This window comes from Schistocerca cancellata, chromosome 3 (assembly GCF_023864275.1).
Source record: "Schistocerca cancellata isolate TAMUIC-IGC-003103 chromosome 3, iqSchCanc2.1, whole genome shotgun sequence".
Lineage (NCBI taxonomy): Eukaryota > Metazoa > Arthropoda > Insecta > Orthoptera > Acrididae > Schistocerca > Schistocerca cancellata.
In genome coordinates, this window is record NC_064628.1 from 823826827 (window position 1) to 823843514 (window position 16688).

The following is a 16688-nucleotide window of genomic DNA, read 5'->3' on the forward strand; positions in this document are numbered from 1 at the left end:
GCATGTAGCACTGTACTCGATAATGGCGCGAAATGATATGTCATTCTGCACAGTACAAAGCAAAATACAAAATGGGCTAAGATTTAAGTGCATATCTCGTAATATTGTACCAGCCTGTATCAATACTTTTTAATATACTTTTTTTAAATTTTTTAAGTTTTTACTTTAAGTCTTACTATTTGCATATTTTTGCTTCTCCAATTGTACTCGATAGTGGCGTGAAAGCCTAAATGCCGGCCGCGGTGGCCGAGCGGTTCTAGGCGCTGCAGTCCGGAACCGCGCGACTGCTACGGTCGCAGGTTCGAATCCTGCCTCGTGCATGGATGTGTGTTATGTCCTTAGGTTAGTTAGGTTTAATTAGTTCTTAGTTCTAGGGGACTGATGACCTCAGATGTTAAACCCCAGAGTGCTCAGAGCCATTTGAAACATGTGAATTTTTGAAAGCCTAAATCTACATTGTATACAGGAGATATAATTAAAATGGCGGTGTATTCCTTCAAAAAAAATCTTCAACTTGTGATATGTTTCATGCAAGAATGGTGGATACACTACTCTGCCGTGACATGGAAAACAAGCACGCTGGCGTAGAAATCCCTCACAGAGGAGTGTTCCTCGCATATTACTCCGGTGTCCAAAACGTATGGACCAAAGTAATACTCGCATTATGTGTCACTGCTAAGTTTCATAGCTCGACGAAACTTTGACCATACGTAGAAAATACTCCAATAGCAGTGTACAGAAGCTAACTGAAAGAAATACGTGATGAGAAGAACCGAAATGACACTTCTATTCAAAGGTAATAATGACGTAGAACTCAGCGCGATTTATGATGATCCTCTGGACGTTACAGAAGGCGGGATATGAGTTTTGATAGGGTGTGTGATGACCTCGGACTGCACTGCATGCTCTGCAACGTCATACTGGCCACAGGGTTGCTGTGGAGTCCTTGTGGTAGGGCTTTCAAAAATGGCTCTGAGCACTATGGGACTCAACATCTTAGGTCATAAGTCCCCTAGAACTTAGAACTACTTAAACCTAACTAACCTAAGGACATCACACACACCCATGCCCGAGGCAGGATTCGAACCTGCGACCGTAGCAGTCCCGCGGTTCCGGACTGCAGCGCCAGAGCCGCTAGACCACCGCGGCCGGCTAGGGCTTTCCATTCCTCCAACAGTGCGGTTGGAAACTGCTTGCTGGTCGTTGCTGCAATACGAGGTGTCGATATGAAGTAACAGGGCTGATGCTGTCACAGGGTAGCTACGCATGCACCAGAGATGAATGACCAATAGCTGTGAAGCATGAAGCCTTCTCAGTCGAATGCGATATCTGTGATGTCTGTAGACAAACCAGTGTTACCGTGGCCTTCGTTTGTGTAAGAGCTGGTTTTTTTTTTTGCCGGAAAGATGATAAGTAGAACAACTGAGCAACGAATGTTGATAAGATACTTGGAAAAATTACTACCGACATCTACGTTTTACTAAAAACAGTGCATGGTGAAGACTGTAGCATGTATGCGAGGTTTTGAGTTTTCAAGCATAGTCGAGAAGACGTTGAAAGTGACTCACACGCTGGATGTCCTTCAACTTCAAAAACGGATGATAATATCGAAAAAGGAAGTTATCTAATTGATCTGACCGTCTGTTGAGTATTCAATCGATTACGGGAAATGTAAGAATTAACAAAGAATGCCGAAGGAAATATTTTCATATCCAGTTTAACATGAGAAAAGTGTGCGCCAAAACGGTGCCGAACATTCCCGCGATCGAATGTGAAGAAGCTCGTGAAAATGTTTGTACTGTTACTTTGTATACCAAAGGAAATGATCCTAATTTTTTTTTGGGAGGAGTGATAACATGTGACGAATCCTGTTTTTCACTTATGATTCAGAACCTAAGCGTCAGTCTCTGCATTAGAGGGGACTAACGTCTACTAGAGCGAAAAATGGACTCGAATGAGCAAATCAAGATCCAAAATTCAAAGCCATAATCGTTTTTTTCCGATAGTCATGGAATTGTGTTCCTTCGCTGGGATCCTGTGGTCAAACTATTAATCAATTAGGTTCTGGCTTTTCTCCGCGAGGAAACAAAAAAAAGCGACCCGAATGATGCAAGAACAACTCATGGGTTCTGCATCAAGACAACACACCGGCTCATACCGCACTGTTATGAGGTTTCTAGCGGAGTGTCCCCTGCTTAGCTCCACCGGCACGGTAGCTCAGTGTGTACGGTCAGAGGGTTAGCTGCCGTCTGTAATAAAAAAAAAAAACTGAGTGAATGGGCGGGCGTCAGAGGTGGTCCGCCACGAACAACTGCAATGAAAAAAAAAGGAAAAAAAGCTGGGTGGTAACGTGCTCGTCTCCCATGCAAGCGGGCAAGAGTTCGATTCCCGGCCGGGTTGGAGATTTTCTCCGCTCCGGGACCGGGTGTCGTGTTGTCCTCATCATCATTTCATCCTCATCACGGCGCGCAAGTCGCCCAATGTGGCGTCGACTGGAATAAGACTTTCACTTGGTGACCGAAATTACCGGGATGGGGCTCCCGGCCAACGATGCTATCGATGCCATACGCTCATTTCATTTCTAGCGGAGTAAAGCACCTCATTCTTAGACCACCCAACTTAATCGACTAACCTAGCACCAAACGACTTATCTGTTCGCCAAGGGCAAATCTGCATTAAAAGAATCAAGATATCAGTCCCTTGAAGCAGTGAAAGTAAAAGTGGGAAGAGTCATTATAGAGCATACAGGGGTAAAATTCCAGCAGTTTCCATCAATGGGCCGCGCGGGATTAGCCGAGCGGTCTTAGGCGCTGCAGTCATGGACTGTGCGGCTGGTCCCGGCAGACGTTCGAGTCCTCCCTCAAGCATGGGTGTGTGTGTTTGTCCTTAGGATAATTTAGGTTAAGTATTGTGTAAGCTTAGGGACTGATGATCTTAGCAGTTAAGTCCCATAAGATTTCACACACATTTGAACATTTTTTTCATCAACAGAAAATTCGCATGGAGCGTTGTAGGGATAGAGGAGAGGGGTACTGTTGTGGGTGACAATGACTAAATATGTATGTTTTTGAAATGAAATGATTCACAGCAATATTTCCGTTATTTTGTAGCCACGTCTCGTACGTCTCACCAACATATCTTTTACGTGCTCTAAGGACATCCGTTCTCGCTTCCCGAGCACGGGGTCCCGTATTCCCGGCAGGGACAGGGATTTTCACCTGCCCGGCATGACTGGGTGATGTTGTGTCATCTTCATCATCGTTCATCCCCATTACGGTCGGAGGAAGGCAACGGTAAACCATCTCCATTAGGACCTTGCCTAGTACGGCGGTGCGGGTCTTCCGTATCGTTCCCCTACGCTCTGTCAAGAAGGATGGGGCTTTCGTTTTAAGGAGATCGGGAAGGCTATTCCAATCGCCAAGTATCTTCTCGTTTCCAAGAGCTCGTCAACCTCTGCTGTTCGATTCGGTCAGGCATTGTCATCCATTAAAACGGAGTCAGGATCGAACGCATTCCCGGTAAGACGCACATGGTGAAGGAGCATAGAGTCACAATAAAGTTGGCCGTCGGATGTACCGTATTCAAAGATATGGAGGTCAGTACGTCATTGTAACATTATGCCTCCTCACACCATAATACCTGGATCACCAAAACGATAATGTTCTACAGTGCTCTACATGCCCTTGTGTGGCTTAGTTTTTCGTATCCGGAACCAAATGTCGTCTTTCAGCGCAGTATTAGGCTTTGTCCAGGGAATCTTCCTCGTCCAGCGACAAATCACCAAGGTTGCATTGTGAGGACGGTTTGGACAGGCAAGGAGTTCCTGCGTTACTTGCACAGCGCTTGTCATCCACATAAACGCAACGTCACCTGATCATAATTGTTTTCACGGGCGCCACTCCTGTTCTTCTACGGTTCACTGTCCTTCATCTTTTCCACTTTGTTGTGGAGCCGCGATGTACAACCTGTGTTGGTGGAAAGTAGGGTAGTGGTTCTTGTATCGCAGTGTTTAAGAACCTTTGACGGGACCTCAGTCGTCCAGAATTGCAACTCAGTGCCTAAGAGAGGATGTCGCTCATCGATGGTTTGTCTGTGCCTCGCAGTGAATTCGCGACAATTTCTTCAGGAGCTGGGGCTCCGACGGCCAGCAGCTCTGTAAAGGTTTGGTAGGGGCGTGGGATTCATACGCCCTGCTGTTATTCGGCATATTTCGTTAAATCTCGCGTCGACTTTCTTCACGTGGCCTGACCTGATCCATGCCAGAAATTCGTATGCAGCTGTAGAGAAGCATAATGCTTGTGCGGTGTTACTTAGGATAGTAGATTTTGTTCCCCATTTGCTGCTTACGAGTTTCCTCAAAATACACTCCTGGAAATGGAAAAAAGAACACATTGACACCGGTGTGTCAGACCCACCATACTTGCTCCGGACACTGCGAGAGGGCTGTACAAGCAATGATCACACGCACGGCACAGCGGACACACCAGGAACCGCGGTGTTGGCAGTCGAATGGCGCTAGCTGCGCAGCATTTGTGCACCGCCGCCGTCAGTGTCAGCCAGTTTGCCGTGGCATACGGAGCTCCATCGCAGTCTTTAACGCTGGTAGCATGCCGCGACAGCGTGGACGTGAACCGTATGTGCAGTTGACGGACTTTGAGCGAGGGCGTATAGTGGGCATGCGGGAGGCCGGGTGGACGTACCGCCGAATTGCTCAACACGTGGGGCGTGAGGTCTCCACAGTACATCGATGTTGTCGCCAGAGGTCGGCGGAAGGTGCACGTGCCCGTCGACCTGGAACCGGACAGCAGCGACGCACGGATGCACGCCAAGACCGTAGGATCCTACGCAGTGCCGTAGGGGACCGCACCGCCACTTCCCAGCAAATTAGGGACACTGTTGCTCCTGGGGTATCGGCGAGGACCATTCGCAACCGTCCCCATGAAGCTGGGCTACGGTCCCGCACACCGTTAGGCCGTCTTCCGCTCACGCCCCAACATCGTGCAGCCCGCCTCCAGTGGTGTCGCGACAGGCGTGAATGAAGGGACGAATGGAGACGTGTCGTCTTCAGCGATGAGAGTCGCTTCTGCCTTGGTGCCAATGATGGTCGTATGCGTGTTTGGCGCCGTGCAGGTGAGCGCCACAATCAGGACTGCACACGACCGAGGCACACAGGGCCAACACCCGGCATCATGGTGTGGGGAGCGATCTCCTACACTGGCCGTACACCACTGGTGATCGTCGAGGGGACACTGAATAGTGCACGGTACATCCAAACCGTCATCGAACCCATCGTTCTACCATTCCTAGACCGGCAAGGGAACTTGCTGTTCCAACAGGACAATGCACGTCCGCATGTATCCCGTGCCACCCAACGTGCTCTAGAAGGTGTAAGTCAACTACCCTGGCCAGCAAGATCTCCGGATCTGTCCCCCATTGAGCATGTTTGGGACTGGATGAAGCGTCGTCTCACGCGGTCTGCACGTCCAGCACGAACGCTGGTCCAACTGAGGCGCCAGTTGGAAATGGCATGGCAAGCCGTTCCACAGGACTACATCCAGCATCTCTACGATCGTCTCCATGGGAGAATAGCAGCCTGCATTGCTGCGAAAGGTGGATATACACTTACTAGTGCCGACATTGTGCCGACTCTGTTGCCTGTGTCTATGTGCCTGTGGTTCTGTCAGTGTGATCATGTGATGTATCTGACCCCAGGAATGTGTCAATAAAGTTTCCCCTTCCTGGGACAATGAATTCACGGTGTTCTTATTTTAATTTCCAGGAGTGTATTATTTCTGGAGGCTAAGTTCTGGCTGATCCTTTCACCGTGGTGTCTATATCTCAGAGATCTAGCCAATCTAGCCAACCTCAATCAATGTTGTATTATTACAGGAAACAGAAGGAGTTTTCTCTTTGCTTATCAAGATCGAAGAAGGAAAGCGATTACTTGAGTCTTCGAAGGATTCACTTTGAGGGCGTTATGCCAAGTCTCTGAGTGCTTTCTCCAGCTTCTGTTCCATATCATCGAAAGTCCAACCTGTGTTACTGTCAGTATGTACTGCCTGGCTTGTGTGTATAGGTTAAAATGGAGAAGAGCCAGAACGCTTCCCTGGGCCAGTCCGTTTCTTTGGTTTCTTCATTGGTTCTTCTTTCCATGAGGACGATGAAAAATTGTCTGTTTTTTATGAGACACGCAACGAGTCTGACGAAATGGTAATTTCTGAGTTCGTTATAGATTTTCTGGAAGAGCAATTTATCACTGATTGTACCGTGTGCAAAGTAATCTTTTTATTTTTATACCCATCTGCTACACGTTCTGTGAAGTACATAATTTGGCTGGTACATGATTTGCCAGGTCTGAAACCAGCCTTTGGCGGGATAAGTTTCAGATCAGTAGAGTCCGACATGTAGTTCAAAATGAGTCTCTCATACAATCTGAAGAGGTGAAAAATAAGTGGCATCGGCCAGTAGTTCTTTGGCGAGTCTTGTTCCTCCCCAGGCTTCAGCAACGCCTGTATCCTTGCCTTTCTCCATATAATGGCGATTGTATAAATTTTCGGTAATGTTTGAAGAGCCACAGGATCTACATTTTGGCGCCTTAGGCCCAAATGTTTAATCTGCGCCGAGCACATATCAACCACCCACGCCGCTTTACAGTTTCTCGTTGTACTGAGGCCCTTGTTGAATTCCTTCATTGTGAAAGGCGCTGAGAAAGTGTGGGTTTTCGTTTGTATGACCATGTTGATTTTTACTGTTCGGGGACAAGCAAGAAGCCTCCAAGAGAGCATTCTTGAAGTGGGAAAGCAGAAAATAGACCACAGGTTTAGTCCGGTTATCCGTCTGATGCACTGTTGACCACTAAAACTGCAATGCGAGGATGGATAGCAAATAACAAAATTTTATTCATTGTGCTATGAAACACAGTAGGAAGGATACAGTGTGCGAAATTTAGTACACAGAGCTGCAACATATAGCAGCATCACTGTCCCTATCCCGAATAAGCATCCAGTTGCAGTGAGCTTGGATGACGTGTACGTCATTCCATACAGCTTCAACTCATACTAGTCTCCACAGAACGTAGTAGTTGGTGATTGGCAACGTGCGAGTCTCTCGCCCACTCATGACCAGATGTTTCCAGTGTATGAGAAATTTAGATAATGCGCTGGCCAGCAACGCATGACCAAATGTTTTCAATGGCCGAGAAATTTAGAGGCCGTTTTGACCACGACGACAGCCTGGCACCCTCATATCAATGTAGATCTGTACAGCAGGGGACATGCAGTCTTGCGTTATATTGTTGAAAGATAAGATCACGGAGGCATCGAAGAGAGAACACAGGCAACTGCCTTAACACGTCAGAGATGTAACGCTTGCTCCCCAAATTACCAGTTATGCGAACGAGAAGTGGCAGTCTTGTTTACCCAATGGCATCTCTTACAATCACACCAAGTGCAGGTCCATATGATGATGAGAATCCAGACTGGCAACGTTCGTTCTCTTCGCAGCCTCCACACAGGATTACGACCATCACTATACTGTACGCAGTACCGGGACTCACTTTAAACCTCGAAGCGGTGCCTCTACTGCGTTCAGTGTAGTCGTTGGTCTCCCAGCTGCCGCGTCCAGGTAAACTGCAAAAGTTGTCGTCCCGACCCAGGATGTCGTCGCAGTGTTCATGTGGATCCTCTTACCTCACGGAGGCCCATTTCCTGCACATAGACACGTGACGTGGCTGTGGCATCGTGGCCCGCCCGAGTGGCCGAGCGGTTCTGAGCGCTTCAGTCTGGAACCGCGCAACCGCTACGGTCGCAAGTTCGAATCCTGCCTCGGGCATGGATGTGTGTGATGTTCTTAGGTTGGTTAGGTTTAAGTAGTTATAAGTTCTAGGGGACTGATGACCTCAGATGTTAAGCCCCATAGTGCTCAGAGCCATTTGAAACATTTTTGTACCATTATGCACCACTAAGGATTCTTCTCCTCTCTCCTTTAGTAGGAATTCATTCCATCATCTTATTAGGCCATCTGTTCTCACGCAAACGGCATGCACGCCAGTACGCAGTTAACATATTCACCGATCTGATAGAAGCTGAAGCAATGAAAAAAAAAAAAATGTGTCGCAGCCCGAAATCAGACCTTCGACTTGCTAAGCAAATTTGCTAATCACTACACCACCTTAACACTGTGGCCGAACACCTGCACGTACTACCCTAGCGCCGGCCGCGATGGTGTAGCGGTTCTAGGCGCTCAGTCCGGAACCCCGCGACTGCTACGGTCGCAGGTTCGAATCCTGCCTCGGGCATGGATGTGTGTGATGTCCTTAGGTTAATTAGGTTTAAATAGTTCTAAGTTCTAGGGGACTAATGACCACAGATGTTAAGTCCCATAGTGCTCAGAGCCATTTGAACCATTTTTTTACTACCCTAGCCCACTGTCATCCGTAACATAAACTCCAGTTCATGCATTCAGGCCGGCCGTGGTGGCCGAGTAGTTCTAGGGGCTTCAGTCCGGAACCACGCGGCTGCTACGGTCGCAAGTTCGAATCCTGCCTCGGGCATGGATGTGTGTGATGTCCTTACGTTAGTTAGGTTTAAGTAGTTCTAAGTTTAGGGGACTGATGACCTCAGCAGTTAGGTTCCATAGTGCTTACAGCCATTTGAACCATGCATTCAGTCCATTTTCCTCTTCTTAAATCACCAGTACTGCCGAGGTTGTCCGATATTAGAACAGCATTCCAGCTTTGGGTGTGATTAGGAAATCCTGCAGTTTTCTCTAAATTAATTGTTAAATTACATTTCTGATATTCTCTGCGCATCTTTCTGACAGTGTATTCTTGGTCTATGTATACAGACTGAAGTGACGAATCTGTCCTCTACGCAGATGATGTTTGAGTTTAGATGGAATAGGAAGTCGGTGAGGACTGAATGGGAATTGGGACTGGAGAGGGGGGGTGTGCTAACGTACTCCGTGCAGTTGTGTACATCCACTGTGCCAGGGTGGCGTAGTGGTTAGCGCATCTGCCTAGTGATTACGAGACGCAGGTTCGTATCCCAGCCTTGGTATAAATTTTCATTCGTCACTTCAGTCTGCATATCTGCATTATAGATGTTTAAGACTTGAAATGATCTCTGAGACAATACGGTTCCATTTGATTATGTAACTCATGTTATCCTCATCCTCTGCAAGACTTACTTGCTCATTACGAAAATGGAAAGTGAATAGCGTGTCACCGTTCACTGACACCCATACTACGAGAGGAATGTGAAGTGTTGGCAGAAGTGCCAACACCTTGTAGTTAGAGGAGGCCGAAAGGCAAGCGTTAAGCTCACGCAGACTGGCGTGAGGTCTGGAACATTACAAGGTTATTAATATAGCAAACAAAGTACGTCGTTGAAGTAATACTTAACTTTATTCCATAATTGGAGAACATAGGTCTTGATTATACATAAGTGCAATCTCCATCAATTGGTAATGGCGCCTTGCTAGGTCGTAGCAACAGACGTAGCTGAAGCCTATGCTAACTATCGTCTCGGCAAATGAGAGCATATTTGTCAGTGAACCATTGCTCGCTAAGTCGGCTATACAACTGGGGCGACTGCTAGAAAGTCTCTCTAGACCTGCCGTGTGGCGGCGCTCGGTCTGCCAACACTGACAGTGGCGACACGTGGGTCCGTCGTATACTAGCGGACCGCGGCCGATTTAAAAGCTACCACCTAGCAAGTGTGGTGTCTGGCGGTGACACCACAGAATGTTACCGGAATCTTAACAAGTTTACATAATTCAGATCTTATGGAGCATCCTTGTCGTAACACTTTCATATCTGAAATCTCTCCAGGTACTTTTGTCCCCACTTTTATCCTACAAGTTTTGCCTCTATATAAAACTCTGATGTCCCACTCACCTCTTCAACACTACCGCGAGTGGGACGGAGCAGTGGTTAGCACACTAGACTTGCATCCGGGAGAACGATGGTTTAGATCCGCGTCCGACCATCGAGATTTAGGTTTCCCGTTATTTTCCTAAATCGCTCTAAGCACATGGAGGACTGCCTCCTTTGAAAGAGCACGGGTGATTTCTTTCCTCCATTCTTGAAACAATCCCAACTTGAGTTCTCTCTCTAATGATCTATAATGACTGCGATATCGACGGGACGTTAAATTCTAATCTTCCTTCCTTCTAACACTGCCGTACACAATATATAGAGTGGATAGGTGTCATAGGTTTTCGGAAGACCAATGAAAACCAAACGGGTCTCTTAATTCCAGGTCAGTCTTTTTGCTTCGAGCTATTTTACGCAGAACGTATTGTCTGTTTTGACTTTCCGGCATGGAACACGTTCTGTTTTTCTTCGTCGGTTGTCTATGATTCTCGCCTTTTTAATTGTCCCATATAATCTTGAGACTAAATTTGTTACACTCACAACTCTAAAGTTGGAGCATTTTTTTTCTTGTAACCTTCTTATGTATGTTGGATAAGTATGATGATCTCCATTCCTCTGGTAATTCTTACCCTCTTAGGAAACAACTGAAAACATAGGCCATTAATTCCAGAAGTTCGTCTGCTCCACTTTTAAACAAATAGGTGGGCAAACTACATTGATCTGAAGCTCATCTATTCTTCATACACATAACCATTTTTCGACTTTATCAAGCGTAATCATATAAGTAGTATTCTCAGGAGACTATGTTACATTGTTTATTTTCAACCGTAGCCTGTACAATACTACTGTTGACTCACTCTTCACGCTTTTAGTGCTGTACTTCACTTCGCATACGTCTTCGTCATCGCATTCTGCTTGTTTATTTCATAAAGATGTAACTATTTGGGAAAAAATACTTTGCTCTTCCGCACGTTCATACACTCTCATGTCTTAAAATTTTGAAAAGAATTCCAGTCTACTTATAATGTCTTAATTATAGATCTTTTTCGGAGAATAGCCTGTGTCCACACAGATTTATGTACATCTTTATGCTTAAAATAACCACTTAGCGAATGTTGTCGACATTTCTATAAGTCTTTCACCATTATCTAATGTCGTTGACATTTCTGAAAGACGTTCACCATTATCACTCACATCTTTTCCTGCAAATTTCCGCACAACTGCATTAATTAGCCTGGACTCATCATGACCATTGAAATCGACTAAAAAATTATCTCTTTCTCACTGTTGATACTGTGCAATATCTGACTTAATTTCTCATCATGTTCATCCATGGCATTAACACAATCGTCATACGGTGGACCATACATTAAAATTACAACCACTTCATACACTTTTACGTTAACCTCATTTAATGCATCCCAATCCTTAATGTTTTAACTAAATTTTTCTTCATAAGTATAGAAACTAGTGGTGTAACGTGCAGGATGACAATTACTGAACAATATGAAGAAAAACGCAAATTGGCTACAAACTAAGGCGTGCACACACTCTTTTCTACATCTAAACTTCACTACAGATATTCAAATTTAGGTTATGACATGTTCGATATGCCTGCCATCATTGGTGATGATGTGGCGCAGACGAATAGCGAAATTCTGCGTGACCCGCTGATGTGTCGGAACATCGATGCTGTCGATGACCTGCTGAATGCCTATTTTCAGCTCAGCAATGCTTTGGGGTTATTGCTTTACATCTTGTCTTTAATGTGACCTCACAAAAGGGAGTCCTGAAAATATGGCGGGCAAGCGAAGCCCATCGCAGTGGCCTCTTGGTACCCCAGAGCCAGAATGCAGTCCCCAGAATGCTTCTCCAGAACATCAAACACTTCCCTGCTTTGATGGGGTGGATCTCAGTCTTACATGAACCATATCTTGTCAAAATCAGCATCATTTTGGACAATGGGGATGAAGTCATCTTCCAAAACCTTCACGTACCTCTCGGTAGTCACCGTGCCATCAAGGAGTATCTCACCGATTATTCCGTGACAGGACATTGTACGCTATACAGTCACCCATTGAGGCTGAAAAGACTTCTCGATCGCGAAATGTGGATTCGCAGTCCTCCAAATGCGCCTAATGTGATATTTTCAAGTGCAAATGGCCGACAACACAAGGCGCATGCGCATGGGCATACTAATTCCCATCACACCCCGCGGCAAACCGTGCAGTTTGAACGTCGAACGCAAAGCATTCAGAAGTTATGCTAATTTTATTTCATGTAGTAGAGTGATGTTTGGTGCTACTTCTACCTGGCCGACGAATGCTGGTCGCAATAGCTGAAACCATTTATTAGCTAAACAGTTGAGAATAGAAATCTGTTTGTAGGTATTTTTCATTTTTTTTTGCATGTCACCTGATACGGATAGACATCACGCATATTTAACATGGGATGGCGATTGCAGTATTACAGCAAGTTTCGTTCGTTCCATGAGTTGGCGTCTCGCCTTGGAGCAGCAGCATACGTCATCAGGTACGGAGTGCGCAGTTACGAAACTGTGGACAAAAGAAATTCACAGAATTGTGAAATCAATACATCATTCATTCGTATAATGACAGAGTCTGGTGTCTGATACCAAGCTGAACAGACAAGCAAATGTTTCCTGTTGTTAACTGTTGTACGTTGTGGTAGAATACAAGAATTCGTCAGAAGAAGAAGATCGGTGTATTCCTTCAAAGACACTGAATTTACACCAAGATCCAAAGTAGATGTAGAGCTGCAGAGGTGACGAAGTCAAGATGTGCTCAAGAGAAGTATTTAATTACAGATGCTACACTTCATAACAAAGTGTATGGATATGTCTTCGACAAACTTTTTCATCGCTGCCATTATATATATGGATTTAACCGCCTAGTTTCTGCCTTCCTTTCCCGTTCCACTTCGCAAGGACTTCTATGCCAAGTTAAAATTGTCTTACTCCTTCGACAATGTCTTTTTTTCCTTTTACAGGCCTTTTATATTCGAGTTCCCAAAATTCATAATACGTTTTCGTTTGCAACGTCGTCTTCCGCTAAATTCATCCAGCTTTTTTCTACTAGGACTGCCTGTACCGGGAATGGAGAACAGTTTTCGCTTACATCCAGTGGAGACTGGAATTCAGAGATATTATTAAATTCACCACAGTTGAGAGGACTGCAGAATTACTGTTTCCTTTGCGTAGCGATATTACATTTGTTAGCAAAGATTAAACTGTTTCTATCCTTTACAAGCGTTTGTAGGCTTGGGAAATCTACCTCTCTGGCATCCTTAACCCTAAATTGAATTTCGGGCTTTTGTACTAGATACTCCTCACAATTCATTTGTGCTCATAGGACAGTTGACTGCCTAGACATACGTACTACTATAAACCTTGTTTTACTTATGTGATATGGGGACCTAGAAGGCAGATGTTTTTTGAACCTTTCGTCGTTACCTGCACTTTATGACTATAGAACGTACACCATATCTTCTTGCTCACTCTGTGTCTCTTGATGACTGTATTTTCAGACTCTGACAATTAGTCCAGTATGTGTTTTCAGCTTCGTTCGCCGTTATTTTATACATCCTTGTTCTGTATTGTTTCAAGTCTGTTATTAAGTAGTTGCTGGAAATGCTTTTTTGTTGGTATTTTTAAGCTTCCTTCTTCTTATTGTCCCTATTGCAATTCAAATATTCTGTTGCACTTTAAGTAGGTTTCCAAAATCTTAACCCTTATTCTAGTTATTCAAAGCACACACTGTATTCAGATTTATATTTTAGTTACTCACTTTGATTTCGAATGCAACATATATATGTATTAAAGGTCTTACTTTTATGTTTTGAGGGTATTACTACTGTATTTTTCAAGTTGAGGATAAGAAATGTGCGCTGCAGTATGGCAAAAAAGTCAGGTATTTTAAAGAAATTAATATTTTATATTTTATATTCTGAGACAGCAGAACAATGAAGCCGACATTGGTAAGGTAGCTCATGTTATTGTATCGGTAACCTGTGGAGTTATTGTCTTAATTCTGGTGACGTCCACTTCCTTCAGTGTCTGTTATTATATTTAGTAATAGCTATGGAGATTTGTTTATTTTTATCACTGTTCCGTTAATACTAAATGTTACTTCCGTTTCTGCGGTGAAAAGAGGCTTCCTTCGAATCTTGGAAACAGTATGTGGTATGAGCGGTATGGAATTAGTATTACGAACCGTGTCCATCGCCGCTCACAGGTCCGAGCTTCGGGTGGATTCATTCTGTAGGGGCCTGATCGTTCATGAAAGTTTTCTCACATCGCTTTGTATTTGCAGTTCATACGAAAATCAGAGGAATGACCACAGAAAACGTTATGGTCTTAGGAACAGAGAATTACTCGCAAACTCATGCCGAGAGTGCGTACCGAATTTAAAAATGAACCTTGTCTCTCTGCTTCCCTGTGCTGAATTGATCTCGTTTTGGACATGGACGCTAATCTGTGTTGAAAGCACCAGCCTGTAACTGGAGACCAAAATTTTGAACTTGTCTTTGACTAAATTGAACACAAGATGGTCCCCTAATGGTTGCTAAGTCAGTGTGGATGTGGAGACGATGCGATGGGAGGAAATAACACGCATTTTCTCTAAGGGGATAGGAGAATCTACATATCATTTGTACGTGACCTATGGAAATGGGACACGTGTGACGACGAGGTGAAGTGGCTAGTGGTGCGTCTGCGGAGGAGAATAACTCGTGATGTGGTGATGGAGTTAGGTCAAATTATGTGTGTGCAGGTGACGTCCAGACAGAAATGCTGCAAGCTGTATTATTTTGCTATAAGGTGATGAGTAATCTTAGGGTTATAAACAGATCAACATTGACCGACAGTGATGAGGCGGCTGAAATTTCCCTAAAGTCGAATGGTCCGAAACCCCCTCCACCCACCCACCCCCCACACACACATGCACGCACATACACACACCCACACACACACCACTACCACCACCACCACCACAGCGGTCAGATGCCTCAGTGTTGCTTCATTTTGTTGAGCACAAAAATTTCCCAGCAGATTGCAGACCGTCATAGCTATTGGACACACGCATGAAAGCCTGCGATTTTCCGAGAGTAACGGGACAATCCTGGTATTTGGCTTACGCGGCGGCCGCCCAAATTCTGCACGCCGTGCCGAAGTGCGGCACAAGGGCTTACGTCTCAGCCAGTGGGCAAGGCGTGACGGCCACATCTGTGACTGGACACGAATACCGTATGAGCGGCGAAGGTTCTGCCTCCTTGTTTACGCGGTAACGTGAGATGTACTGAGAAATGGCGAGCATTGCATAAAGCAAGGAACGGGAGATCTGGGTTCTCAGTCATTTAAACACGACTGGGAACTGCAATTCTTCTTTACACCAGTAGGTGAAAACGCACAGTGTTTGCTGTGCCGCCGAATGATAGGCGGCCAGCGCAAGTTCCCGGCTAAAGGACACTGCAACACGTTACATAAAGACGAGTGTAGTGTACTGAACAGTGAAGAACGGCAACCCAAATTAAGTGCACTTAAGAAAATGGATGAGGCACATCAATAGGATTCTAATGTAAGTCATAATAATGGATACTTCTTCAACCTTTCGTTTCTTGTGTTACATTCGTATATACACTCCTGGAAATTGAAATAAGAACACCGTGAATTCATTGTCCCAGGAAGGGGAAACTTTATTGACACATTCCTGGGGTCAGATACATCACATGATCACACTGACAGAACCACAGGCACATAGACACAGGCAACAGAGCATGCACAATGTCGGCACTAGTACAGTGTATATCCACCTTTCGCAGCAATGCAGGCTGCTATTCTCCCATGGAGACGATCGTAGAGATGCTGGATGTAGTCCTGTGGAACGGCTTGCCATGCCATTTCCACCTGGCGCCTCAGTTGGACCAGCGTTCGTGCTGGACGTGCAGACCGCGTGAGACGACGCTTCATCCAGTCCCAAACATGCTCAATGGGGGACAGATCCGGAGATCTTGCTGGCCAGGGTAGTTGACTTACACCTTCTAGAGCACGTTGGGTGGCACGGGATACATGCGGACGTGCATTGTCCTGTTGGAACAGCAAGTTCCCTTGCCGGTCTAGGAATGGTAGAACGATGGGTTCGATGACGGTTTGGATGTACCGTGCACTATTCAGTGTCCCCTCGACGATCACCAGTGGTGTACGGCCAGTGTAGGAGATCGCTCCCCATACCATGATGCCGGGTGTTGGCCCTGTGTGCTTTGGTCGTATGCAGTCCTGATTGTGGCGCTCACCTGCACGGCGCCAAACACGCATACGACCATCATTGGCACCAAGGCAGAAGCGACTCTCATCGCTGAAGACGACACGTCTCCATTCGTCCCTCCATTCACGCCTGTCGCGACACCACTGGAGGCGGGCTGCACGATGTTGGGGCGTGAGCGGAAGACGGCCTAACGGTGTGCGGGACCGTAGCCCAGCTTCATGGAGACGGTTGCGAATGGTCCTCGCCGATACCCCAGGAGCAACAGTGTCCCTAATTTGCTGGGAAGTGGCGGTGCGGTCCCCTACGGCACTGCGTAGGATCCTACGGTCTTGGCGTGCATCCGTGCGTCGCTGCGGTCCGGTCCCAGGTCGACGGGCACGTGCACCTTCCGCCGACCACTGGCGACAACATCGATGTACTGTGGAGACCTCACGCCCCACGTGTTGAGCAATTCGGCGGTACGTCCACCCGGCCTCCCGCATGCCCACTATACGCCCTCGCTCAAAGTCCGTCAACTGCACATACGGTTCACG